The sequence below is a fragment of the Bos indicus genome, chromosome 29 (assembly GCF_029378745.1).
Source record: "Bos indicus isolate NIAB-ARS_2022 breed Sahiwal x Tharparkar chromosome 29, NIAB-ARS_B.indTharparkar_mat_pri_1.0, whole genome shotgun sequence".
NCBI classification, from domain to species: Eukaryota; Metazoa; Chordata; class Mammalia; order Artiodactyla; family Bovidae; genus Bos; species Bos indicus.
This window is the reverse complement of record NC_091788.1, coordinates 9,174,162-9,200,986: the sequence shown is the minus strand read 5'-3', so window position 1 is coordinate 9,200,986 and position 26,825 is coordinate 9,174,162. Positions and strand designations below refer to the sequence as shown.

The following is a 26,825-nucleotide window of genomic DNA, read 5'->3' as shown; positions in this document are numbered from 1 at the left end:
AGAATTGATGCTTTTGAACTGTGGTGTTGGAGAAGACTCTTGAGAGTCCCTTGGACTGCAAGGAGATCCAACCAGTCTATTCTGAAGGAGATCAGCCCTGGGATTTCTTTGGAAGGAATGATGCTAAAGCTGAAACTTCAGTACTTTGGCCACCTCGTGCGAAGAGTTGACTCATTGGAAAAGACTCATGCTGGGAGGGACTGGGGGCAGGAGGAGAAGGGGACAACAGAGGATGAGATGGCTGGATGGCATCACTGACTCGATGGATGTTGAGTCTCAGTGAACTCTGGGGGCTGGTGATGGACAGGGAGGCCTGGCGTGCTGCGATTCATGGGGTCGCAAAGAGTCGGACACGACTGAGCGACTGAACTGAACTGAGCATGAGCACAACTTAACAATCACAATTGTAGGATATAATCCTTTTGTCTAAGTTATCTGTGAACTTTGTTCTACTAGCTACTAGATGTTGCAAATGAGAAATCCGACACCAATCTAACTTTCATTTACAATTCACCTTTAGAATCTGTAGTCTGAAGTCTCGTTGACTTCTATCCTCCAATAAAACATGCCAAGATTTTGTTATTAGCATGCAGATTTTACTGAAATAACAATCTACCAATGAATGTAAAATGAAATTTTGATTTTTGTAATAACTTTTTAGTAGTTTAACCAACAATACAAACATATGTTTTGGCACAGTTCATAATGAGTGTATGGACAGCTGAGGAGAGGAATTACTACCTGAAGAGATTATGGAAAGGCTTGTGAAGAGGATGGGATTTGAGCTGAGATGGATGAGACTTCAATAAACAGACAGTAGTAGGTAGAATAAGCTTCCTTGGTGGCTCAGCAGTAAAGAATCTGCCTACCAGTGCAGGGGATGCAGGTTCCATCCCTGCGTGGGGAAGATCCTCTGGAGAAGGGAATGGTACCCACTCCAGTTTTCTTTTCTTGGAAATCTCATGGACAGGGGAGCCTGGCGAGCTGCAGTCTATGGGGTCACAAAGAGTCAGACATGACTTAGGACCTAAACAAACATCAACAAGTAAGTAACATATTCCCATGAGAAGTTAGGCATGAACAGATCAAGTCCAGACTTTGAAGAGTGTTTAGAAAATGGAAAGGAGGCTGTTGGAATTGAGTGAAGAAACCCTATAAGAAAATTTTCTGGACCCAAGGTAAAGGCCCAGGAATGCCAAGCCGAGGAGACTGAGGGTGATTTTTTTTTCTGTTGAGGGCAGCCTGGGAAGGTTTGCGGTAGGCAATGGAAAGAGGATCACTGTTGGGAGCCACGTCTCTGACTCAGGAGAGATGCAGGGAAGCCTGTGTGTGGCAGTGGCCGGGAGACAGAGGCCTAGCTCCTGCACAGCATGAGCCAAATTAAGTGCAGCCCAGAGTTTGGGGAAGTTCAACTGCTAACTCTGTCTTGACTTCATGGAAGACCAGAGTAATAAAGACGGTGGTAATGACAGCCCCTGGGCATGAATGTACAACTAAGTGACAGGTTGGAAGCCTGGGAATGAACTGTTTTTATAAAACCTCCATCTATTTGATCATTGCACAGTAAATCATGTAAGTTAGCAATAATAGTTTCCTATTGTAACAAGTTCATTTGCGCTTCCATGAATTCTTGTTTAAAAGCTTAGATGTGGAATTTGGCAAGTCCACAGATCTGTATTAGGGTTTAAGATTCCTAACATTTTCATTGTTTATGCATAACAGTCTCGGGTTTTCAGGATACAGAATGAAAAATATAGTTGCATAAAATGGAAACTTAGTAACCTTCATATCAGAGCTTCTATTTATTCAAATGTATCCCTTAATGCTTGCAGCCTCTGATAAATGGAGTGATATATTACTTTACATCCATCCATTCATTATTTATTGAGGACTTTCTTTGTGAAAGGTACAATGCTGGAATTTACATACAGTCCTCAGAATACAGTCTTCAATCCTTTGAATAATGGTGTTATCTCCATGTTAGAGATGAGAAATCTGAGGTTGACAGGTAACCATTTGTTAGCAGAGTTTTCTGTGTCTCTCTCTCAGCCTCTCTCTCTCCTTGTGGAACTGAGCCTACATCTACAGGAGTTGGCCTCCGGAAGCTATTTTGGGGCAGAATCTTGCCTCCCTTGTCACTTTTTATTGGCACCACTAGGGAACACGTGGAGCCACCAGATGGGACCATCCGCTCCCATCACTTCACAGCAAATAGATGGGGAAATGATGGAAACAGTGACAGATTTTATTTTCTTGGGCTCTAAAATCACTGCAGATGGTGACTGCAGCCATGAAATTAAAAGACGCTTGCTCCTTGGAAGAAAGGCTATGACAATCCTAGACAGCATATTAAAAAGCAGAGACATTACTTTGCCTACAAAGGTCTGTCTAGTCAAAGCTATGGTTTTTCTAGTAGTCTTATATGGATGTGAGAGTTGGACCATAAAAAAAGCTTTGGCACTGTGGTGTTGGAGAAGACTCTTAAGAGCCCCTTTGACTACAAGGAGAGCAAATCAGTCAATCCTAAAGGAAATCAGCCCTGAATATGCATTTGAAGAACTGATGCTGAAGCTGAAGCTCCAGTTCTGTGGCCACCTGATGGGAAGAACTGACTCGTTAGAAAAGACCCTGATGCTGGGAAAGATTGAAAGCGGGAGGTGAAGGGGATGACAGAGGATGAGATGGTTGGATGGCATCACCGACTCAATGGACATGACTTTGAGCAAACTCTGGGAGTTGATGATGGACAGGGAGGCCTGACATGCTGCAGTCCATGGGGTCACAAAGAGTCGGACACGACTGAGCGACTGAACTGAACTGAGTGAACATGTGACCCAAAGCTGAGCTAATCACATTCTTTCTCCTAGAAATTTGAAGTTGGAATTCAGAGACTACAAGTCCTGGCTTGTGGCTGGAACACATAGACTTGACAGCCACGGGGAAGCAGATTCCAACAAGATGTTTAGAGAATCCCAGGAGGCAGAGAAAAGAAGGATGAAGCTGCTGCAAAGAGAGAAGCAGAGATGAGAAGTAGAGAGATAGACGATAGCCTTCCAGTTCTTAATTTCCTTCCTTTCGTGAGCCCCAGCTATATTTCTTCCCATAATTTCCATAAGATACCACTATGTCCTTATAATAAACCCTTTTTTTTTAGCAGAAACTAGCTCAGGCTTATATTTGTTACTTTCAATTAAAGAGTTTTAATTAATACACCTAGCATATGACAAAATTTTAACCCAAGTAAAACATTCCAGGCCATGTTTATAGCCACTATACTATATTTCCTCTCTAGGCAAAGAACTGCTTAACTCTGTATAGCAATTGGACAGTATGTTAATTCTGGGAAAAGACAAGAGGGTAATGCTGATGACTGCTGCTGCTGCTAAGTCGCTTCAGTCGTGTCTGACTCTGTGCGACCCCATAGACGGCAGCCCATCAGGCTCCCCCATCCCTGGGATTCTCCAGGCAAGAACACTGGAGTGGGTTGCTGATGACTACTTACTATCAATTTGTTTCAGTGGTAAAGGAAGGATTTCATCAACTTATACACCAAGTCATATACAGATGTAAAGAGGCAAGACATCTGACAAAGTTTTGGTGGTGAGTTCATTGGCTTCTCAGGATCTCTTTGATATATCAACAACCTTACTCTCATCATCATTATCATCACTATGTTCAACAAACTAGGCTATATAGGACCACATGCCTTGGAAGGTTTCCAAATATTTTGCAAATCACCTATTTTTAGATCACTGACATGTAGTGATTTCAGGGACTACGGAAAACCTTTTTCCTCTTCCTCCTGGGCACAGAGTTTTATTACATCTCCCAGGCACCTTGAAGTTAGTGTGGCCATAAGACCCAGCTCTAGCCAATGGAATGCTAATAGAAGTGATATGAACTACTTGTAGGCCCCGTCTATAAAAACACCTAACTGCCATCCTCTGTGCTTTTTCTCCCAAGTCCATGATCTTGGAGCCCACATATTGAATATGGAGGAGTTCCAAGCTGGAGGAATCCTGGGATCTTTAATTGCTACTTGGAACAGAACCAACCACTAAGATGGAAAACGTCTTCGAATGTAAGTGAGCAAGAAGCACATTTACACTTTGCTAAGCTACTAATATTCTGGAGTTTATGTGTTGTAGCAGCTAGTGCTACCTTAACAAGGATTATCTCTTTGGTTTATGACTAATTAGCACATATCCCAAGGCAGGAGAACTTCACTAATAGATCTTATAAAAAAGGGAAAGTTCTCCAGTACTAACAGGCCATGTTTAGAATTTTTCCTTTTAAATCCTGACTATATGCCAGGTTGGCCATGGAAATTGGATGACTCTGGGTGATTAACATCCTGGGCATTTGAGTGATGAAAGAGGCCGGTGTTCCAGGCCTTAACTGATTAATCACATTTCCAGCAAGAAAAAATTATCCCTTGGCTTTTAGCAGTCACTGTGGACATAGAAGGAAAGCTTCCCCATTCCAGGGCCCATACTAGTTGTTTCTTCAAGGATGAGCTTTCTTCAAAGACTTTGATTCACAGATCAAGCCCTAAATATACTGGAATGGATGGCCATGCCCTCCTCCAGGGGATTTTCCTAACCCAGGGATCAAACTCACGTCTCTTTAGGTCTCCTGCATTGGCAGGTGGGTTCTTTACCACTAGCACCACCTGGGAAGCCCAAAATAGTGAAACAGAGATAGCTAAATGTGACCAGCTCCTCACAAATCCTCTGATGGGGCTGCTGCTGCTGCTGCTAAGTCGCTTCAGACGTGTCCAACTCTGTGCGACCCCATAGACGGCAGCCCACCAGGCTCCCCTGTCCCTGGGATTCTCCAGGCAAGAACACTGGAGTGGGTTGCCATTTCCTTCTCCAACGCATGAAAGTGAAAAGTGAAAGTGAAGTCGCTCAGTCGTGTCCAACTATTAGCGACCCCATGGACTGCAGCCTACCAGGCTCCTCCATCCATGGGATTTTCCAGGCAAGGGTACTGGAGTGGGGTGCCATTGCCTTCTCTGATGGGGAGACTGAAGCAATTCTGCGGCTAAGGTATTGAACAAGAGACTAACACTCCAGATAGTTTAGGCCACACAATGAATTGTTGTTATTGCTATTATTGTTGTTATTCATTTATTTTTTTATACACTGAGGGCCAGTGAGCTCAAATAGCTGTCAGTCTATCAGGAAGCACCCCTCTACTCTCTCTGTCCACCATCCCTTTAAACAGGAGTCAGAGTATACTTGACTGGTTACTTGCACAGCAGCAGTTCACTGGAGAATTTTCAGTTCTCTCCTTTACTCTATCCTCATATCCTTGGTCTGGGTAGGCAAGCCCAAACAAAACCGGGGAGAGACAATGGGTTTCATACACTGGAACAGTGTCTTAGGTAACAGTGAACGGCCAAGATTGAAGAGACTTCAAATGTGAGCTGAGTCAGGCTGCAGGGGGAGGGAGCTGAGATCTAGGATGAAAACCTGGGGCCGAGCTCAGGGACCTCTGCTCCAGTGCAGTTAGCTGGACCTGACTGTTCCAGTCCAGGAAGGTCTGTAAGCAGACCTCAGGGCCCCGGGGCTCAGTCACAGGGGCCTGTGGGTACAAGGAAACAGATGCATTTAGTCTCTGGGGCACAGACTTCTTGCTTCCCTAGCGTGTTGTGCACACCTTGTTCTAGCTTTTCTCTTAAGGAACTATTTCCCTCTGCAGATTTTCAGCTCTGTGAGGCCATGAACCACAGCTGTCATGAAAGTCAATTTTTAAATATGAGGAAAGGGAGAGGGGTAAATTAGGAGCTTGAGGTTAACAGATACACACTAATATATATATATGTATATATTATACACACATACACAAGGACCTGCTGTACTGCGCAGGGAACAATATTCAATCTTGTAATAACCTCTAATTTGAAATGAGTCTAAAAAGATTCATATATATGTAGCTGAATCACTTTGCTGTACATCTGAAGCCAACACAATATTGTGAATCAAATGTTATACTTTAATTATTTTTAAAAATGTTAATTGCTAGTTCAAAACAACTCAATGGAGGAAGAATGCTCATCTTTTCAACAAATTGTTTGGTAACAACTGGACATCCTTAGGCAAAAAAAGAAATGAAACTTGACTTAAACTTTATACCATGTACAACCATTAATTAAAAAACGGACCATGGACTTAAGTGTAAAATATCAAAATATAAAACTTTTAGGGAAAAAACACAGGAGGACATCTTTGTGAGGAGTTATTATCAATGTCATTAAAAGCATAATTCATAGAAGCAAATATTGTTAAATTGGACTTCATCAAAATTAAAAACCTCGTTCTGTGAAAGGCCTTCTTAATAGAGGGTGAGAAGATGGTTAGAGACCAGAATAAAATATTTGCAAAACACCTCTCCAATAGAGGTTTTATATGTATATATATAACGTTTCAAAAGCCAACAGTAAAGAGGTCCAAACAACCCAGTTATACAGCGGAGAAAGACATAGACAGATATTCCACTACAGAGGAAAGTGAACTGAGAGTCACTCAGTCATGTCCAACTCTTTGTGACCCCACGAAATTCTCCAGGCCAGAATATTGGAGTGGGTAGCTGTTCCCTTCTCCAGGGGATCTTCCCAACCCAGGGATTGAACCCAGGTATCCCGCACTGCAGGCAGATTCTTTACCAGCTGAGCCACCAGGGAAGCCCACAGAGGAAATACAGATGGGAAAAGAAAAGCACATGAAAAGATTTTTCAACATTATTAGCCCTTGGAGAAAAGTCAGTTAAACTACAGTGAGATATCACTACAAACCTATGAAAACAGCTAAAACAAAAGGCATGAAAATACCAAAGGCTGGCAAGGAGGCAGAGATCCTGGATCTCAGGCACCCAGGTGGGAATAAACAAAGGTACAGCCACTCTCAAAAGCAGCTTGTCAGCTGTTTACAGAACTAAACACGTACTTGCCATACAGCCTAGTCATTGCACCTCTTGGACTTTTTATCCTAGAGAAGTGAAAACTCATGTTCACACAAAAAACCTGCACACGCACATTCACAGCAACTTTATTCATAACAGCAAAAAACTAAAAATAACCCAAGTGCTTTTCAAAGAGTGAATGGTGGAACACAGTCTGGGGTGTCCTTACCATGCAACACTGCTCAGCAATAAAAAAGAACAAACTCTTGATACAACCAACAAATTTGATGGTCTTCAAAACAGATCCAGGAGCTATGGGACCCTCTGCAGAGGGACTGGGTAATTTGGCCTCCCCGAGGAAATGACATTTAAGCTGAGATGTACTTCCCTTTGCACCCCAACACTGAACAAAGTGCCTACCATCTCTGATGAATGAATGAATGATGTCCAAGGCAAAAGGACCCAAGTAACTTTAAGACAAGCAGCAGGAATGACATCTCATAAAGACAGAGAACCACTGCCACGGCATTTTACATTTTCCTAAACCAGGGAGATAGATCACAGTGCGGAAGCTATTGGAAACAAGGGACCTGGGATTCTCCTGAAAACATTCAAGAGAATGAACGCACAGTAGGGCTGGGAACCAGGCAAAAAATGCAGGATTACCATTTTCACATTATTTCCCATGTTACACACGTGTGTGTGTGTGTGTATTCAGTAGCTCAGTTGTATCCGGCCCCTAGCGACCCCACAGGCTGTAGCCCACCTGGCTCCTCTGTCCATGAGATTACCCCAGCAAGAATACTGGAGTGGATTGCCATTTCCTCCTCCAGGGGATCTTCCCAACCCAAGGATCAAACGTGTATCTCTTGTCTTCTGCCTTGGCAGGCAGACTCTTTTTAAAAATTGTTTATTTACTTATTCATCTTTGGAGGTGCTGGGTCGTGGTTGCTGCCCAGGCTCCTCTTTGGCTGTGGTGGACGGGCCTGCTCTCCAGCTGTGGTGTCTGGGCTTCTCCCCGCGGTGGTTCTCTTGCTATGGAGCGGGGCCTTAGGGCACATGGGCTTCGGTAGTTGCAGCTCCTGGGCCCTAGAGCACAGGCTCAATAGCTGTGGCCCCCGGGCCCAGCTGCTCCGCAGCATGTGGCATCTTCCTGGACCAGGGATCAAACCCGAGTGTCCTGCATTGGCAGGCAGATTCATTCCCACTGAGCCCCTGGGGAAGCCCAGCAGGGGAATTCTTTATCACTGTGCCACCTGCCTTTCTTATACATTTCTAGTATTTCCAGCAGCCTGTTTCAAACAATCAGATACTCGCTAATAATAGCATACATGAGACTGTAAAATTCTTGTTCATAAATGTTTTGATTGGTATAGATACTATACCAATACACCCACATATATGGAAGTTTTCATTTAACAGAAGATATATTTTCTCTCATTAGTTAGAAGGGAACCCTCTTGTGGACAGGGTTTTGCTTTTGTTTTGTTTTTATTTTTTATGTTTTTTCACACAGGGATTTTCTCACAGTGTTTTCTTTGTAAAAACTGCCACATTTTGAAGCTGGACTTGGGAGATAGTTTTTTGCTCTCGGGTAAAGGTTTCAGCCGGTAAAGAATCTGCGTGCAATGTGGGAGACCTGGATTACATCCCTGGGTTAAAAAGATCCCCTGGAGAAGGGAAAGGCTACCCATTCCAGTATTCTGGCCTGGAGAATTCCACGGACTGTATAGTCCATGGGGTTGCAAAGAGTCAGACACGACTGAGCGACTTTCACTTCACTTCACTTTCTGCTCCCATTCATTTTACAAATAACCAACCGAAGGCCCAGAGCCAGAACGATCTTCATTGCTCAGCTTCTAACACAGCTTCATGTGTACATTGTTTTCAAATCATGGATTGTGAAATGCTCACATCAGAGAGTATTAGACCTGGAAGGCATCCTCAAGGCCAAAGTCACACACGTCACTGATAACAGGGCAGGGAAGGGCACTCCCAGCTCCCAGTCCTGCGTTTCTTGCATGGCCCCAGGCTCTCCCCTGGATGCTCCACGAAACAGCTAACTGATTGACTGTGGATTTCTTTGGGATGGGTGACAATTCTTTTCCGGCAAGATAAACTTCCCACCCCAAACGGGAAACTTGTAATGCAGCCATCCAAAGTCACTTGTTGACTTCTCAAATTCAAGTCGTTTTTATGGCTGCTGGAAATTTACAGAGAGATTTGATGGACCTGTGCTTTTGAAACCCAGGGAGGTTCCAGCAGTGAACCAAACCCAAACTTGGTTTGATTCAAAATGATTCAAAACCCAAACTTTGAAACCCAGGCGGGCCGCATTACAGGTTTCCCATTTGGGGTGGGAAGTTTATCTTGATGGAAAGAATTTCTGGCTTCTGGAACTCTCATCTGGCACATGTGAAACCCTCGTGTGAACATCCAGGCCTGCCTTCAGGTACTTAAAGTGTTCCCTCGCTGCAGGAACAATAAGAAAGGCTGACACTTAGAGTCACCAAGGTGCCTCACCCACGTGTCTCATCAGCATGTTTCCCCTGGGGGGTTGTTTTCCAGGTTTTAATGGTGAGAGAAAAGAGAAGCTAAGTACTTGCAGGATTTGGGATAAGCCAGACGTTCACTCATGAAGAGATGCTTTTATGCAAATCAATTTTCCATTTGCCTGGTTTTAAAGCTCTTCCTTCCTAGGCAGAACTTTCAACCAAGGCACTTAGAGTGAAAGACTGGTTCAATTAAAATGAAAAGCTAAACATCAGATGGGTGAAAATGTGTGTGTGTGTGTGTTACATACAGTGAATGAACTTGCTGAGGCTAAAAAACAGCTAAGGTATTAACTAATATGTATGAACAGTTCTTTTTATCAAATTTATCAAGTGTGAATAGTTTAATTGGACAAGTTAATTAAGAAGGCTGCTGCTGCTGCTAAGTCACTTCAGTCGTGTCCGACTCTGCGAGACCCCATGGACGGCAGCCTACCAGGCTCCTCCGTCCATGGGATTTTCCAGGCAAGAGTACTGGAATGGGTTGCCATTGCCTTCTCTGAATTAAGAAGGCTACAATCCCAAATTGAAGTTATGTTTAAACCTAAAATGAGTTTTAAACTCATAATTTAAACTAGGTGATTTTCTTTATACTGGTGTCAGAGATAAAAGAAACGATTTAAATTGCAAATATAAATTTTCTTCCTTCTTTTACTCCCCCAACCCCCCAGAAAGGACTCTTGCTTGCTGGACCAGCTTTTTGCAGGGAGAGGAAAGGGAGATGAGCTGGAGTTATGACAAAACAGGCAAAAGAAAGAAACCAGAGAGATTAAATTGATCTATGGAATACAAAATTAAGATAAAGACAGGAATGGAGCTATCAGAGCTTAAATGCACTGAATTAAGGGAAATTTTAGAGCTTGGAGTGGGGGAGGAGAAGTATTTTGGAGCAAGTTCCATGCATGAGAGATGATAAAAGGACATGAGATACAAAAAAAAAAAAAAAAAATCAAATAATTTTTGCTATTGATTATTTTCCACTAAAGGTAGAGAGATTTTAATAAAAAAGTAAATTTCTTTTTGATTATTATAGATTAGGACCAAATTTCTTTAAATATGAAACCATGGAAAGAATCACTGGGCTCTTGAAACTTACATGCATTACATACTGAATGTTTAAATAAGAGGCATTTTTTTCAACATTAGTTATTGTGTATATACCAGTGTGCTTTTAATGCACATGCCCATTTAGCCTCATTGACTATCTGATAAATGCTTTCTGATAGTCCAGGGCAACTGCCAAGTGAGAGTGACTGTATTACACCAAGACCATTTTCTCTGTTGGGAGAGAAAAATCAAAACACCACCTCTGCACTATATCTCAGCAACAAAAGACAGAATTTTCATACAATAGTAAGGGCAGAGAATATTTATTTTTGGCTATGCTGGATCTTCACTTCTGTGCATGTACTTTCTCTCGCTGTGGTTAAGTGGAGGCATCTCTTTGAGGAGCACAGGCTTTTTAGAGCGCCGGCTCAGTAGTCGTAGCACACAGGCTGCGTTGCTACGTGGCATGTGGGATCTTTCCAGACTAGGATTTGAACCCGTGTCTCCTGCATTGGCAGGTAGGTTCTTAACCATTGAACTATCAGGGAAGCCCCAAAAGATATAGGATATTGATGACAAAGGGCTGAACTTGGAGAATCTCAGAGAGAGAAAAAAAGCATGGGAATCACAAACATGGACCATATACCTTTTTAAATACACTTTTACAACACTACATTTATGAAGAATTACAGTCAGCCCTCTGTATACACGGTTCTGCATCAGATGCTACTATCTTACAATAGCACTATCTATAGTTGGTTGAATTGTGTATGTGTGGGCCTGTGCATATGAAGGGCTGGCTGTATGACATCATTCTATATAAGGGACTTGAGCATACACAGATATTGCGATCGGTGGGGTCTTAAAGTCAATTCGCGTGAATACCAAGGTACAACACTACTATAATACATCCAGCTATAAAGGATCTCTCTATTGTTCCATGTATTTAGTTAGTTGTGTCTCAAGAAATGTTGGTAGCAGTGATCTTAATTTTGGTAAGGTCAAGAACATCTTTGGGACTCAGTTGAAAGCTATGGACCCATTCTAGAAAAACACGCATCCATGACAAACACATATCACTGATTCTCCTGGACTCTGGCTTAAGAACCTCTACATCTTTCTAGAACAGCAGAAACCTGCAACAGAGATGCCTTTGTCCTGTCACGAGACTTAAGGTGGCAAAGTGTAGTGGGATTTTTCTCGCCTAACTATGCTGTCATGTGCTTCCCTTGTGGCTCAGCTGGTAAAGAATCTGCCTGCAATGAGGGAGACCTGGGTTTGATCCCTGGGTTGGGAAGATCCCCTGGAGAAGGGAAAGGCTACCCACTCCAGTATTCTGGCCTGGAGAATTCCATGGAATGTATAGTCCATGGAGTTGCAAAGAGTCGGACATGACTGAGCGACTTTCACTCAAAACTATGCTGTCACACACAGAGATGAGGTTGCTTGCTAGGCAAGCAAAAGCACTGCCTGCCCAGGTCCAAGTGTTACTAAACTAAGGACCAGTTTTCCAGTGGTGTAAAATATTGACTCAAAGAAAGACTCTTTAACACTCCTAAGTAACTGAAAAAGAAAAACATACCGTCCTGCCCTATACCACACACAAAGAAGAAACAGGCCAAAAATCATGAAATAACATTCAAGCATCTTTAAAGTTGCAATTAATTATTTCACTGATGCTTTCAAATGCATATTTTTTTGTTCCATAGCCTTAGGGAGCACTTAAGCAAATTCTAGGGTTATGGATCAAACTACAAATCAGCAGCAAGGGTTAGGTTTTGCCAACTGGATTTAAGCACAGAAGTTTTTTAATGAAAAAAAAAATTGCCTTCATAAAGTTGAAATTTATAGCCCCCCATTTAGAATCGTGGAGTCCTAAGTGTAATTTGATGTGTATCTGCTGGCTGTGCCGCCAGAAAATATTTGCTATAGGATTTAAATGGGATCCTGTATATAAAGCTTTTAGCAAGGGTTTGGCATGCAGCAGGAGCTTAAGAAAGAGTCATGTTAGCAGACTCTCCTAAGGCAGCTGGCCCTTTACTGCTGCTGCTCTGCAGATGCTTCTAATACCGCAGAGGATTTTGGGTAGCTTGGTTGCCTCAATACAGCCTTGGCTGAAGCAAAGAAGTCCCTAAACTCTAATACTTGCTTTATTCGCACCCCTTGGTGTTTGGTCACAGCAGAAAGCATCCAAAATGGCGCATGCCTAGCCTCTCAGTTGTGTCCTATTCTTTTCGATCTTTTGGACTGTAGCCTGCTGGCCCATGGGAGTTTTCAGATACAAAATAGTAACAGGGCCTTATACTTCCTTACCCCTAATTGAGAGAACAAGTTTATACACCTAAGAGAAAAACTATTTCTCTACTCACAACACACTCTGACACCAAAGGTGAGGGGTGGTTTCCACACCAGCAACCAATTCTTTTAACTCTCTGGACACCAAGTGGGTGTCCAGTGATTGGATTTAATTATGGCAGACTCCAAAGACTAAGGGCTCAGTGTCATAAGGCTGCCTACACTTCAGAGGCTCCTCACAAGCCTGGACTTCTGGTACTTCTGACCAACTGGCTACAAGTGGAGAGCTCCTGAGACTCCCTCCTCAGGTTTGATGATTTGCTAGAATGACCTCATAGAACTCAAGTTGGGGAACAGCTGAAGTATTATTACCAGTTTATTATAAAGGAGACAGCTTAGACAGCCAAATGGAAGAGATGCATAAGGCATAAGGTATGCGGACAGAAGTGCAGAGCTTTTATACCCTTTCTGGGCACACCTGGGAGAAATGGGGTACTTCCTGCCGTATCAGTAAACAAGCCTGTCACAGTCACCAGGACTGCAGCCACAGAGGACGGTGAGCTGGTGAGCCCTGAGGGAGCTCGGGAAGGAAAGAATGCCTGCCCTCTAACAGCCGTCAAATTGCAGCCACTCCCTACACTGAGCCCTGAGGAAGCTCAGAACATAAAACAAAAAAAAACCACAGGACACTGGCCCCAGATAGGAGAGGTGCATATCAAAGGCATGATTTCAACAAGGCCAGACTCTTGCCTCTCCCCATAGGTAGAAAAAGGCTTCCCAGGTGGCTCCGTGCTAAGAATCTTAGACGAGGGTTTGATTCCTGGGTCAGAAAGATCCCCTGGAGAAGGGAAATGGCAACCCACTGCAGTATTCTTGCCTGGAGAATCCCATGGACAGAGGAGCCTGGTGGGCTACAGTCCATGGGGTCACAAAGAGTCAGACACGGCTGAGCACACACATACATAGAAAAGCACTGAATTCCTTAACTGAAGGTATCTGGTTTTCTTTAATTTAAAGAAACTTAAAAAAAAATATTTATTTGCTTGTTCCATGCTCATGAAAGATGTTCGCTCTTCCTGCAGCATGCAAACTCTTCATTGAGCTGTGTACGATTCAGTTCCCCAACCAGGAATTGAAAGTGGCCCCCCTGCATTGAGATCACAGAGTCTTAACCACTGGACACCAGGGAAGTCCTATGAAAAAACTTCTGACAATCAGACTACCCGTCCTTTGTTGCAAAACTTCTATATAACCTGCCTCCTCCCCTCACCTCCTCTGAGCAGTTCTCGCAGGGATACTTGAGATGCTGCCTACTGGGCTTAAGTCCTAAAAATTTCTGCTGAATAAAACATAACTCTCGACTTTTAGGTTGCGTGTTGACATCACCCTCCCAGTGCCCCATGTGTTCACTAACCTAGAAACTCTCCAAACCTCTTCATTTAGGGTTTTTATGGAGGTTCCATTACACAGGCATGATTGATTGGCTATTGGGATTAAATGAATCCCCAGCCTCTCTCTTTTCCCCAGAGGTGGGCGTAAAGAGGCGTAGGGATGAAAGTTCTAACCTTCCAGTCACCAGGCTGGCTTCCCTGGCAACCAGCTCCCACTCCCCAGAGCCATCTCCTTAGCATAAATTCAGGTAGGCTTGAGCCAGGCTTCTTATGAATAACAGAAGATGCTCTTTTCACCCCTGTGGCTCAGAAAATTCCAAGGGCTTTCAGAGTTTTATGTCAAAAATCAGAGAGAAAGATCAAATATGTAATTCTTCTTACATCACAACATCATGATATTCCCCTGAAGATCACCTTCTGGGTCTTTACATGATTAATTTCTCGTTCAGTTCCTTCTAAGCAGGAGACACACCCGCTGGGAGTCGTTTGGTCACTATGTCATCATCGTCTCCCTTTGTTTTCCTTTGTGGGGGAGAGGCTCATTGGAAGGGAGCTGGGGTCTATGGGGGCATCTGGGAGCCCTTATGCTTGGGTGTACCGCCTCTGAAGGCACAGGGCTTAGGCACTAGTCCCCACCCCTCATATCTATTCTGGTCTAGCAGATGAACTAGTCATCATCATTATCATCTTCTTCCTTGAGGCTCAGAATGCATCTTTCTCTTTTAAATCCTTTAACATGCTATCCCCAAGCAACCTTTCCAGCTCTATCTTACCCTGCTACCTTCCCACACTTTACAGTTCAGCTAAATGAATATGTATCTTCTCCAAGTTTAATTCCAGTCTCAGCTTCTCTCCTGAACTCCAGACTTGTATGTCCAACTGCCTACTTTAGTAATGCCACCCGGAAGCAGAATAGATACACTCACACTCATCACATTGAAAATTAAACTCCTGATACTGCTTTGGTTATCTATAAGGTTCAGCTTATATCCTGGAAGAGCGAAGCTTTCGGCATGTTTTATTCATCTCCTGTTCAGTCTTAGAATTGCAGTGTGAGTCTTGTTCAATATGAGAGGTTTCTCCAATTGCAGCAAAGTAGATTGGCCTCAACTGTGATCACTGACCTGGAATGTGCCTCCCTCATTGCCTGGCCAAAGCTGTGTGTTCATTACATCCCAATCTTCATGTTGCATCATCCACTCATTCCTTAAATGTTTATGTCTCTGCCTCCTCTGATCCAAGGACTGTAAGAGCTGGCATTGTACCTGTGAACTACATGATCGAGGTCTTGGTCTTCATAACCTATAAACACTAGACATGGGAGACTTTCACAATAAAAACTAAAATAATAAAAAAAATCATGCCAGACCATGAAAAGTAATAAGATCCAGGTGGACAATGGATCCAGTTGTTTCTGGAAACAAAACTTCTCTTCTCTGGAGTAAAGGCCATCTTCTATCCAGGGACAACACTCGGTCGAATTGAATCAACTTTCTATATTCCATGCCAACCGTACAACTGAATATTTCTTATTTCCATTTAGGAGGAATCTTGGCAGTGAAAGGGCACCTATCTAAAGTGTTTTCACCATTTGCAATTGGCCACAGATTAGGGAAACCAGAGATATCTCACAGACTTATTCCCTCTGCTTCTGCTGCCAAAATTCTGGCCAACTTTGCGTAGCTACCTCTGTTTCCATTTGAATGAGTCTACTGAATAGCTCTTCTTGAGTTCTGGTGTACACTCTTGCCCACGTCTGTCATCTGACAGGTTGTCTCACTGTTTGTTGAGTTTGTGGTATCCATTTTTCAAGTGTTAAATTGTCGAGCCGGGCTGCATCCTTTCCCTTCCTTCTTGAAAAATCTTCCTTTTGTTAAGTCTTTTTCTTCATTGTGTCTTTCTTCATTACAAGTGCGTTTGGCTTGTCCGATGGTCCCTAAGTTAGCACCAATTTTATCTAGTATTTTTGAGGGAATTTTGGCCAGGATTGGTTTGTGCACCCTATCTACTGCTGTGTGTATTAACTGCTTGCAATCTGGAAACGTATTTCTATCCAGAAATGTTGATTTCCCTAAGATAAAGCCGTGTGAGTGTAAGTCACTCCTACATATATCTTAGTCTGAGTGTGCCAGAGACCTTCCCATAGCGAGCCCTGACGTCCGGGATTTCTAGTGAACTCTCTCTCACCATGTTACTCCTAGCCTTCCATTACTCTTGCTTTCCCACTAAGATTTGCCACTGTTGAATTCTTCCAATCCATCCTATTTTTACCCTAACTACTCATGAGGGGGTCAGATAAGGCCTCTCTGACCCTCAGCCCACCTTGTACCCCACCATGGCACCCTCTACTTTTCCTTCAAAGCACTTCACTCACTTGAAATTATTTAATTTGTATGTATAAGTTAAGGCCCGTCAGCATGGCTAGTCTCTAATCCCAGTGAGGCTAGGGACTGTGTTCTTCTCATTCATAACTGTATCTCCAGGGTCAAAGTGCTTGAGACAAAATAAATTCCCAATAAACACAAGGTGACCGACTGACTTAACATTCACGCCATGAGATAATGAAAAGAGCTGGTGGCAACTGGCCATCTCAAGAGCCCAGTGCCATTCTGTAGATCACAGTCTATGAACTCTGCAGTGATCTTTCACTAATAAAACTTCCAATGAGTTGGAAGACTAGGCACACACAGAGGCTTCCAACAAGGAGGGTATATAGACCCAGAGGCCAGCATCTTGTCACACGTAGGCTTTTGGTTATTTGACTAGAATTCTGTTTTCAAAAGCATGCAGCCCTCATCTTCTCCTAGTGTGTTTGCAAGAGCACCCATCATCTGCTGTAATTAGTTCCAAGGCTTTGGGGATTTTTTTTTCCCTTCCAACCCAGCAGAAACCCAAGAGCACATTTAGACTCCTCTTCTTTGGGCAACACTGTAAAGTGGAAAAACTTCATGGTTAAGGCTGCCTCCCTGAGAGCTGGGTCACTCATCGGGCCATCTTCTCCATGTCACCCCCAGAGGATCAGCACCCTCATTCTGCAGCCCAGCTCTCTCCCCCTCCAACCCCCGAGGTTCATGCCTCATCTGGAGCTCTCCACCCCAGAGGGCACCCACCTTCCTGAGCTGTCCCGGCCACTCAGCTAAGGTGTTGCCCATCTCAAGTGATAATTTTGCATTTCATTAAAGCCTCAGAGGGACACAATTAAACCTGAGCAACTAACCCCGCTGATAGGAGTGTCTAGGTTCCAGAAGAAAGCAGGATTCAGGGGGATGGTCAGAGCGCTGCAGCAGTCAGGGTAGAAGACGAGAAATACTGGCAGAGGTGTTAAAGCCTGCCAGACTTGCAGAGCTGAGTGCTTCTGGGTATTTAAAACCTGGAGCAGATAACTTTTAAATACCCTCTTCGGTATGAAAAAAAAAAAAAAAATGGTTTGCAGTTAATAGCTTTAGATTAGCCCATTTTTATTCCTTATTCTCTAATAAAAATTCTTGTCTACAAAGCTTCTTAATAGTTGACAATCATTCAAGCACGTTTTGGGCAGAGTTGATGGTTCCCATCCCTGGGGGAGTACACATTCCCTTGTTGAAACAATAGCTTCAGAATGAACAATGTTAGCGCAAAGATTGAAAGACAAAGACACAGAACCTGAGTCACTTCAATTCTGTCACCCTGTGTGATCATTTGGAATGTTTATCTGTCTAACGTTTAAAATGGGGAAATGAAGTGGCTGGAGCGATCATTTGAAAGCTATGCTCCACTGAATGGGATCCAGGCAAGGATCAGATTCTAGCTCACAGTGTGTGTCGGAGGCCCCTGTGGTTTTCATAGGTATTATTAAAATTCAACAGTAACCACGAGGCGATTGTTTAGAAATTCTTAGACCAACAGGAAATATTGGAGGGGGGAGTATTTTATCACTGACAATGTTTGGAATGCCCTATGCTTTTTAATAATGAAAAGCAGACGAATGATTTATTTAATTTGATGATAGTTGTAAAATTCTCTGTCAAGCTTGCACACACACACACCCCCTTGCCAGCACCCAGGGCAGGTCCCTCCCACCATCACCCCAGGTGTTCCCTGCCAATGGGTTCAGATCCACATTCTGACATTTACTGTGCAATCTTGAGCAAAGTTATACATTTTTAGAAAGTTAATTTCTATCATTATCAAGTGCTTACAACGTGCTGAAATGACGTTACAGGCTTTGCATGCCTCATTTAATCCGCCCAGCACCCCATTAGCTGGGTATTGTCATTATTTTTAGTTTGCAGATCAGGCAACCAAGACACAGAAGATAAACAACTCAGATGTTCACTCCATGTGTAAGCTGCAAACCTGAGACTTGAATTTAGGACTGTCTGACTTTAAATCGTGGGCATTGGACATTTTCTCCCTAAGCATCACTTCCCTCATCTGCCAATGGGGATGCTCCTGTCTCTCTGTTACCAGGCCCCTGTCTCTCTCTCTGGCTTTGTTTCCAGATCCTTCCCAATTGCCACTGCAGGATCTGGCAAGGCCACACTCTTCGTTGTGCCCTCAACTCCACATCTCCACGTGGCCCTCTCCTACTCACTCTTTTAAGATCCCGCTCAAACATCATCCCTCGGAAGCATTTCCTGACTCCCTCCCTTGCCTGCATTGGGCCCCCATGGTGCCCTGCACATAACTCGGACACAGCACCTCCTCACCCAGTCTAAATGGTCTGTTTGTGAGTGTCTCCCCAGCCATCCCTATGTTTCTGAAGAGAATTGGTCTTCATGTTTATGCCATCAGCACCCAGCACTGTGCCAGCAATATAAAGGAAGTTCAAGGATGATTTTGGAATGATTTAGAAACACTGGATCTCGGTTTTCTTGATCTGGAAGGAAGCCTGAAATCTTATCATCAGCTTGACTCCCTTGACAATGTTCACACATTTGTATCATAAATGCTACTCTGAGCATTGCCTGTGGACCTCACAGTTAGAAGCACTTTGATTTGACATTTGTCTTTTTTTTTTTTTTTTAACCCACTTGGGATCAGCATCAACATTCAAGATGTTTTTATCTTGGATGCCAACTCGTGATATGCACCACCCCTCCTCCCCGCAAACCCTCTGCAAATGACTTTTGCTGCTCAAATTGTAAGCCAAAATCAGTGAGTGATGGAAGGAGGCCGAGGAGGGCTTCTCGGGTTCCACCCTGGCCCTCTCCAGGGCACCAGATGTCTGGGTGGATGAACTTCCGGGTGTGATCAGGGACTCCCGCCAGCCGCAGCAGCCTCTGTTCCTTGTCTCTGTGCCATGTTTGCTTTGCTGTGTTTGCATTAAGAGATAAGCATGTGCAGCCCACTTTCCAGCCAGTGGATGCTTGTATTTGCCCTGCTCTATGTCACACAGAAGGACTATTTACATTCTCATCTTTAGCGCTTTCAGAAAACTGGGAAAGGCTATGAGCCCTGTGCCTCTCCACTGTAGAAGCTGGTATTTTTCCTCTGGTCAAGGAAATGTAGCGATGTCTAGAGTTCACAGCTAATGAGAGTATCTCAGAACTTCTGGATTCACCATATTGTCTTACTCTGGAACACAGCAAGGAATTCTGAGAAATTTCCAGACAATGTTTTGTTTTGTCTTGTTTTTTGAAAATAACTGTAATGAATGGGCCACAACCAATCCAAAGTGGAGAATCCATCAGTGTTCTTGTAATTTCTGCCACCACACAAGGTATTAACAGAATATGGATTGGCTGCTCACTTGCTGTGATTCCTGGGAAAGTTCCTGAAACTCAGTTTTTCAATCTATAAAATGGAGCTGATAATATCTACTTGGGGGTTGTTGTGACTAGAAAATAAGCCAATGAAAATAAAGCATGTATCAGAGCACCTAGCACTTAGTATTTATAAATTCTTAATAATTTATAAATTCTTAATAATGTAGTAATTTTATGAGAAAAAAACATTTTTTTCTCATAAAAATTTTTATTTTTTTTTTCATAAAATTCTTCCTTAGCACCAAAGTTATTTTGCTTTCTTTTTGATATTCTTCTGCTAGAGAAGTGCTCAGTTGGTTATTGAGAATACAAAAGCTTCTTTAATAAATACTGGTCTTCAAGTGGACTTTATCCCAGGGATGTAAGGATTCTTCAGTATTCACAAATCAATCAATGTGATACACCACATTAACAAATTGAAAGATAAAAACCATATGATTACCTCGATAGATGCAGAGTTAGCCTTTGAAAAAATTCAACACCCATTTATGATACAAACTCTCCAGAAAGCAGGCATAGAAGGAACATACCTCAAAATAATAAAAGCCATATATGATAAACCCACAGCAAACATTATCCTCAATGATGAAAAATTAAAAGTATTTCCTCTAAAGTCAGGAACAAGACAAAGGTGCCCACTCTCACCTCTACTATTCAATATAGTTTTGGAAGTTTTAGCCACAGCAATCAGAGAAGAAAAATAAATAAAAGGAATCCAGATTGGAAAAGAAGAAGTAAAACTCTCACTGTTTGCAGATGACATGATCCTCTACATGGAAAACCCTAAAGACACCACCAGAAAATTACTAGAACTAATCAATGAATATAGTAAAGTTGCAGGATATAAAATTAATATACAGAAATCCCTTGCATTCCTATACACTAACAATGAGAAAACAGAAAGAGAAATTAAGAAAACAATCCCATTCACCATTGCAACGAAAAGACTAAAATACTTAGGAATAAATCTACCCAAAGAAACAAAAGACCTATATATAGAAAACTATAAAACACTGATTAAAGAAATCAAAGATGATGGAAACGGATGGAGAAATATACTATGTTCGTGGATCAGAAGAATCAATATAGTGAAAATGAGTATACTACCCAAAGCAATCTATAGATTCAATGCAATCCCTATCAAGCTACCAACGGTATTTTTCAGAGAACTAGAACAAATAATTACACAAATTGTATGGAAATACATGTGACAAGATGTGATCTTACTAATCTAAATATAAGACCAGAAACTATAAAACTCCTAGAGGAAAACATAGGCAGAACACCCTCTGACATAAATCATACCAAGATCCTCTATGACCCACCTCCCAGAGTAATGGAGGTAAAAGCAAAAATAAACAAATGGGACCTAATTAAACTTAAAAGCTTTTGCACAACGAAGGAAACTATAAGCAAGGTGAAAAGACAGCCTTCAGAATAGGAGAAAATAATAGCAAACGAAGCTACTGACAAAGAATTAATCTCAAAAATACACAAGCAGCGCAAGCAGCTCAATTCCAGAAAAATAAATGACCCAATCAAAAAGTGAGCCAAAGAACTAAATAGACATTTCTGCAAAGAAGACATACAGATGGCTAACAAACACATGAAAAGATGCTCAACATCACTCATTATTAGAGAAATGCAAATCAAAACCACAATGAGGTACCATCTCATGCCAGTCAGAATGGCTGCTATCAAAAAAGTCTACAAGCAATAAATGCTGGAGAGGGTGTGGAGAAAAGGGAACCCTCTTACACTGTTGGTAGGAATGCAAACTAGTACAGCCACTATGGAGAACAGTGTGGAGATTCCTTGAAAGAAAGTGAAAGTGAAGGTTGCTCAGTCGTGTCTGACTCTTTGTGAACCCATGGACTATACAGTCCATGGAATTTTCCAGGCCAGAATACTGGAGTTGATAGCCTTTCCCTTCTCCAGGGGATCTTCCCGACCCAGCTTTTGATCCCTGTGGGAGACCCAGGTCTCCCACACTGCAGATGGATTCTTTACCAGTTGAGCCATAAGGGAAGCCCAACTGGAAATACAACTGCCATATGACCCAGCAATCCCAGTGCTGGGCATACACACTGAGGAAACCAGAATTGAAAGAGACACATGTATCCCAATGTTCATCGCAGCACTGTTTACAATAGCTAGGACACGAAAGTGACCTAAATGTCCATCGGCAGATTAATGGATAAGAAAGCTGTGGTATATATACACAATGGAATACTACTCAGATATTAAGAATGCATTTGAGTCAGTTCTAATGAGATGGATGAAACTGGAGCCTATTATACAAAGTGAAGTAAGTTAGAAATAAAAACACCAATACAGTATATTAACACATACATATGGAATTTAGAAAGATGATAACAATGACCCTATATGCGAGATAGCATATAAAGATCAGACTTTTGGACTCTGTGGGAGAAGGCAAGGGTGGGATGATTTGAGAGAATAGCATTGAAACATTTATATTACCATCTGTGAAACAGATTAACAGTTCAACTTCGATGCATGAAACAGGGCACTCAAAGCCAGTGCACTTGGACAACCCAGAGGGATGGGATGTGGAGGGAGGTGGGAGGGGGTTTTGGGATGGGGGACACAGGTACACCCATGGCTGATTCATGTCAATGTATGGCAAAAACCACCACAATATTGTAAAGTAATTAGCCTCCAATTATAATAAATAAATTAATTTAAAATAAAATAAATACTAGTCTTATCATTTGACTATGCAGCACCACTATTTGATAAAAGTCTTACTGTAGCATATTGCTAGCAATATCCTTGAAAGTGAAAGTGAAGTCTCTCAGTCGTCTCTGACTCTTTGCGACCCCGTGGACTGTAGCCCACCAGGCTCCTCTGTCCATGGGATTCTCCAGGCAAGAATACTGGAGTGGGTTGCCATTTCCTTCTCCATATAAGCAACATCCTTATATTGCCATAAATGCAATAAATTAAACTCATACACAATATGAAGGTTAGAAGTTTTTACATTATGGTTTCTTCTTTTTTCAAAAGATTTGTGTCCTACCCAGAGGCCTTCACTGCATTTAGATGTAGCAATATTGAAATTTATAATTCAGAGAGAATTAGGTAAAGTTATTTCAGCTAAGCCTCAACTTGAAACTATGTGGATAACACGCCTTCCATCCATAAGGAAATGGTTAAGATCACATAAGATACAGCAAGTAAAGTGCTTATCTGGGATCTAGCTTAGCAGCAGCACTACAATGTAACAACCTCCTACGGAGAAGGCAATGGCACCCCACTCCAGTACTCTTGCCTGGAGAATCCCATGGACGGAGGAGCCTGGTAGGCTGCAGTCCATGGGGTCGATAATAGTTGGACACGACTGAGCGACTTCACTTTCACTTTTCACTTTCATGCATTGGAGAAGGAAATGGCACCCCACTCCAGTGTTCTTGCCTGGAGAATCCCAGGGACGGGGAGCCTGGTGGGCTGCCGTCCATGGGGTCGCACAGAGTCGGACACGACTGACGCGACTCAGCAGCAGCAGCAGCATATAGTAGTTGCTAGTGTTGTTGTTGCTGTTTAGTTACTAAGTCGTGTCTGACCCGTTTGAGACCTCCATGGACCGTAGCCCACCAGGCTCCTCTGTCCATGGGATTTCCCATGCTGGAATACTGCCATTTCCATCTCCAGGGGACCTTCCCGACTCAGGGATGGAACCCAGGCCTCCTGCATTGGCAGGTGGATTCTTTACCACTGAGCCACCAGGGAAGCCCATGTACGTAGTCAGTGTTAGCTATAATCATTACTAATGAAATTTTCACTTGGATCCATTGATTCTATCATTCTTCCTTTTTCTCAGACTAAGATTAATTTATTACCTTATAATTGTGCATGGATTTCACTAACGATGCATTAAAAATGTTTCTGAACCTTTCTAGGCCTTATATATGTACTTATTTATTATTAATAAGTTTAGGAATTACCATAAGAATCAGAGAAGCAGAGAGAGAGAGAAAGTCTGAAAAGTAGGAAGGATGAAGCTGTGGAATAGGGAGAGTGAGAGAGGTGGGAGGCTTGGTGGTCTGCGGCTCCAGCTCCTTGCAGAGGCTGGGGGACTCATCTCATGTCTGACCTTGGGATCAGAGCCAGCTGCTTAAGCTAGCTCCAGTTGCTTCTCATTACTTGCAACTAAACAGACCTACTAGAGTTTAGCACCATTAAATGGTTAGTAACTTATGTAAATTTTAAGTCATTTATGTTATTTTTTCCTGTCATATTCATGGAAGCCTAGATATCAAAAAGATATTACATTAAAAAAAAACCCTGAAAATCTATATCCCTCATGAACATATATGAAAAATCTCTAACAAAACATTCTCAAATAAAGCACAGCAATTTATTAAAATGGTAATACATAATGATCAAATAGGGTTTATCTCAAAAGTGCAAAGGTAGTTCAAGATTCAAAAATCAGTCAACATAATATATTAAGAAAATAAAGGAGAAAACCATGTGACCAATGAAATGGATGCCAAAAGACAGCTGACAAAATTCAGCACCCATTTAGTTTTTAATTGGAGAAAAATTGCTTTACAGTGTTGTGTTGGTTTCTGTCATACAACACACAAATCAGCCATAATTATACATGTATTACCTCCCTCCCCTTCCCCACTCCACCCCTCTAGGTCATCACAGCATACAGGGCTGGGCTTCCTGTGTTACAGAGCTATTGATAAATCCATTTAATTTCAAAATACTTAGCAAAACAGGAAAAGGAAGATACTAATGCTACATAAGGAACTACATATAGCATTAATGATGAAATGCTATATGCTTTCTCCCTGTAATGAAAGATAAAATAAATATGTTTGCTCTTACCACCTTTATTCAGTATTGTTCAAAAGGTACTAGCCAGTGTCAAAGGAAAAAAAAAAAAAAAGTCATAAAAATTGAAAATAACAAAGTAAAACTAGATTCCAGACATAGAAAACAAACTTATGGTTACCAAAGGGGATAGTTAGGGGAGGGGGGTGGCAGTGGAGGAGGAGATAAATTAGGAGTTTGGGATTAACATGTGCACACTACTATATATAAAATAGATAAACAACAAGGGCCTATGTATAGCACAGGGGAATATATTCAATGTCTTGTAATAACCCGTAATGGAAAAGAGTCTGGAAAAAGTATACATAACTGACGCTTTGCTGTACATCTGAAACTAATGCAGCATTGCAAACTAACTATATTTCAGTTTTAAGAAAGATTTTAAAAACTGTGTTTATTCACAGGCAACATGATTGTTTGTCTAGAAAATCCTAAGAAATCATCTCCTCCTATTGTGTCTGGCAATGCAGGATACAGAGATAACCTGTGACTGTGTTAAACATAAGGTGTTCTCAGAACTCACAGTCTTGCAGTAGATGGACAATTACAATAGACAGTGATAGATCCTTCAGAGGAGAAAAAACTATAGTGAAAGATTAAAAACCATGGAAAGGTGTGAAGAAGAACCAGCTTTCAATAGAGGTGAGCAATTAAGATGCACAAAAGTCCTGAACATACTTTCATATCTTAAAAGAAACAATGCTGTGGGGAACTCCCTGCTGGTCCAATGGTTAGGACTCTGCCCTTTCACTGCGGAGGAGCTGGGTTCCATCCGTGGTTGGGGAACTAAAATTCCCAAGGGTGCAGACAAAGAAGAAAAAAAGAAAGAAACAGTGCTATGAATGCATGTGTGTAGCATTTAAATTACTCTTCTCTCCTATTACTGAGCAAGGAAGAGAACTGAAAAGATCTGGGGTCAAGGAGATCCAACCAGTCCATCCTAAAGAAAATCAACCCTGAATATTCATTGGAAGGACTGATGCTGAAGCTGAAGCTACAATACTTTGGCTACCTGATGTGAAGAAATGACTGATTGGAAAAGATCCTGATGCTGAGAAAGAGAGAAGGCAGGAGGAGAAGGTGATGACAGAGGATGAGATGGTTGGATGGCATCACTGACTCAATGGACATGAGTTTGAGGAGCTGGTGATGGACAGGGAGGCCTGGTGTGCTGCAGTCCATGGGGTTGCAAAGAGTTGGATATGACTTAGCAACTGAACAAACAAACAGGCTAGTGATGGCAGAGGTTGCCTCCAGGGTCCACTCTAGAATCCATGAGTTCACAGAGAGCCAGATATGACTTAGCTACAGAAGAACCACAAGTAAAAATGAATGCCTTACTATTGTGATCCCTTCTCTGGGATCACAGAGTTACATTTTCCATGTAACACCCTTCGTGCCCTCCAGCCCCAACCACTTACATGATAATTGATGTCAAAGTTGAGGAAAACATGCCACTGGAGTCTGCATCCTAGAGGTTTAAAACTGCACAGTATCAGGAGTTTGTTTCTGCCCAAGGCCAGATCCTTTTATTGTCTCCGTTTCCAGCGACCAAAATTGCTCTTTCCATCACATTCTTTTCCCCGGCTAGTGGAGGATGACACAGTGTGCAGAGTACTGGCTGGGCCAGAGAATATACCCTAACCAGCTCCCGAGGCTGAGAGTGGGTTTGAGAGAAGCCAATCCCCAAATGAGAGGTGAAGACGCAGCTGGCACCATCACGGTGCAGAGTGCTGGTGGCAAAAAACAGCATCTCAGACTTGCAAGAGGCAAGGACAGGCCCTCTACCCACAGAGGAAGAGTAGCTGAGCTTGGGCAATTGTGTAAGAAAAACCTGAACATATCAGAGCTGAAACTAGCTGGTAATGCACTGAATTTCATTAGTTTTTGAGTGATGAGCCGGTGGAAGTTCTCTTTTAAAACCCAGGGTAGGCTTTCCCTAGTGGCCGAGTGGTAAAGAATCCATCTACCAATGCAGGAGACACGAGTTCGATCCCTGATCTGGGAAGATCCCACAT

At 42.4% G+C, this 26,825-nt stretch overlaps 1 long non-coding RNA gene across 1 annotated transcript in view; it reads left to right on the top strand.

The window, feature by feature from the left end:
* The first annotated feature begins 279 nt into the window (after positions 1-279).
* The window catches only part of LOC139180750 (uncharacterized), a 46,983-nt gene continuing 20,437 nt past the window's right edge, over positions 280-26,825 (top strand). Inside the window, exon 1 of the long non-coding RNA XR_011565012.1 lies at positions 280-4,081. This is a non-coding gene — a long non-coding RNA (uncharacterized lncRNA). The remainder of the gene's footprint in view (positions 4,082-26,825) is intronic.